The following is a 2,812-nucleotide window of genomic DNA, read 5'->3' on the forward strand; positions in this document are numbered from 1 at the left end:
TTGTGTTGCCAGTGTTTTTATGTTGATGTAAGCTCTAGTATCATTGTTTCCATCAGGAGTGTGACACTAATGACTTTGGGTGAGCAGGATCAATAACCTCTGCATCAAGACAGTTTCTTTGTGAGGTGTTCACAGTTAGCCATTGTTGTGTGCTGAACAAAAATCTAAACTCAACATTTTCAACAATTTTACTGAGTTACAGTTCATATAAGGAAATAGGTCAATTGACGTAACAGACCGAAATACTCCTCAGCACCCCCCCAGATGCTCCCACAGGTGAAGAAGCCGGATGTGGAGGTCCTGGTTACATGTGGTTGTGAGGCCGGTTGGGCATACTGCCAAATTTTAAAAAATTATGTTTGAGGTGGCTCATGGTAGAGAAATTAACATTCAATTCTCTGGTAACAGCGCTGGTGGACATTCCTGCAGTCAGTATGCCAATTGCACGCTCCCCAAAAACTTGAGACATCTGTGGCATTGTGTTGTGTGACAAAACTGCACATTTTAGTGACCTTTTATTTTCCCCAGCACAAGGTGCACCTTTGTAAAGATCATGCTATTTAATCAGCTTCTTGATATGCCACACCTGTCAGGTGGATGGATTATTTTGGCAAATGAGAAATGCTCACGAACAGGAATATAAACAAATTTGTGCTCAAAATATGCTTTTTGTGCATATGGAACATTTCTGGGATCTTTTATTTCAGCTCATGAAACTAACACTTTATATGTTCAAATCAAATCAAATCAAATTTATTTATATAGCCCTTCGTACATCAGCTGATATCTCAAAGTGCTGTACAGAAACCCAGCCTAAAACCCCAAACAGCAAGCAATGCAGGTGTAGAAGCACGGTGGCTAGGAAAAACTCCCTAGAAAAGCCAAAACCTAGGAAGAAACCTAGAGAGGAACCAGGCTATGTGGGGTGGCCAGTCCTCTTCTTATGTTGTGTTTATATTTTTGTTCGGTATAAATGCCAGCTTCCTGTGGCCTGGTATTAAGTCAGAGCAGGTCCGCTGGAGCCATGGCCTACAATTCTGAGCCTTTTGGCTAAAACACCTCAGATGGAAACTTGACAGTGCTTTGTTTGCTACGTAGCAGGTGTTTTCCTGGAGCTAGAGGAGTGTTCTACGTTTGTTGTGCTGTAGTAAATGTTTTATTTATTTTATCAATGGGTGGCCACATTCCTGCCCCATGGACCGGAAGGAAAACTGCTATTGAGGGTCTGTGGTTCAAGGGCTAGATTGGGGCCCCTCTCCCAACAGGCCTGTTGTACCAGGTGCTTGATTGGCCCAGTCCAGCCGTACAACCAGGAAGCCACTGCTGACAAATGTTTATATAGAAGATTTTAAAGATGAATATATTAAAGAAATTAGTACACTATGCCTGTGTTTTAGTATTTTGACTGGCTGGTGGTATTAAAATGCTTATATGGAATGGGGTGTTCATCTGGGGAAAGTGATGTAGTTAAGCCTGTTATGGGACATGCTGGTCTCTACTTGAGTAATGCTCAGCAGCCAGAACCCAGTAAAATCTGCAGTAGCAACAACCATGATGTCACAATGATCTGGGTTGTTAGAAAGGTCCCCTATAAATGACTGGTTGTGCTGTGCATTGTTCCCCATTCGTCAGGAGCCTGGGCAGGCAATAAGGACCTGGTTCCCGGACCCATAACCCCACACCAGACCTAGTTGGCACCTTTTTGAAGACAAAACAGAGAATGGAGCCAGGGTGTGGATGTTTAGATATGTTAGGAAACATGGTTTGAGTTTTGTCTCAACCTGATTCAAACAGACCCTCATATCTGTTTATTATGGTTGGCCATGGGATATAAAAATGGGATGAGAGTTGTCTCCCAAAAGGCTGCAGGTTTCCCATTGTGTGGGAGAGTTTGAGTACCTGCTCTTTGAACTGTGTATAACACATGGGTGAATTAAATGAACATTCGATTAGAGTCTGAATATTTTCGTGACCACATAGCTATCAACTCTGCATTCAGAGCATGAGAATCCACCCACTGAAGCTAGGACAGCAGAGTCCGTTCCCATCTTCCGAAAACAACTGAAACCGTACCTCGTCAAAGAGCATCTTAAAGACATCTCAGTTTTATCCACCTAAATGCGGAAGATACATTTCAATTGAATAGATATAGTTGGACATCTGACTAGGTATCCCCCCTTTCCCTTTAAAAGGCGTACACTTATCTTTTCCTATTAGCACTGAATCTGCTCTATAACTTCTGTATTGAGGAACAATGTACTGTGACTGTGATGTGGTTGTCTCACCTAGCTATCTTCAGTTTAATGCACTTACTCTAAATCGCTTTTGATAAAGGTGTCTACTAAATTACTAAAATGTCAATGTAAAATGCCATTCTTATGAAGGCCTGTGGACCTCTTTCACTTCAAGATGAAGTGGTGGTTAGAAAATGAAAGGAAAAGGTCTAATTAAAGATAATTTCTTCTTCTCTTGGTTTTGTTTGTTGTTTTAACAGTATATTTTTTAGACCAAAAGACAAAAAAGACCCGATGCTGAAAGTGTAACAGGAACCTGCAGCTTGAGGACGTTCTCTCAGAACTCTCATCCAGCTGCTCTTCCTCCCCCTCAATTCTTTTTATGTTTGGTTTATTAGATATTTCAATCAGCTTCTCATAGATGGGGATTTAGAACTAGGAAGTCCTCTCTGTGACGTGAATGGAAGACCTTGACTTCAGTAATTAGCTCCTTGAAACACGAAATTAGGATAGTCCTGGCTCTTTGTTATGAGTCTGGTTGGCAGTATATTGGGCACTCCTTATGCCAGTATGTTTTG

The sequence above is a fragment of the Oncorhynchus masou genome, chromosome 22 (assembly GCF_036934945.1).
Source record: "Oncorhynchus masou masou isolate Uvic2021 chromosome 22, UVic_Omas_1.1, whole genome shotgun sequence".
NCBI lineage: Eukaryota > Metazoa > Chordata > Actinopteri > Salmoniformes > Salmonidae > Oncorhynchus > Oncorhynchus masou.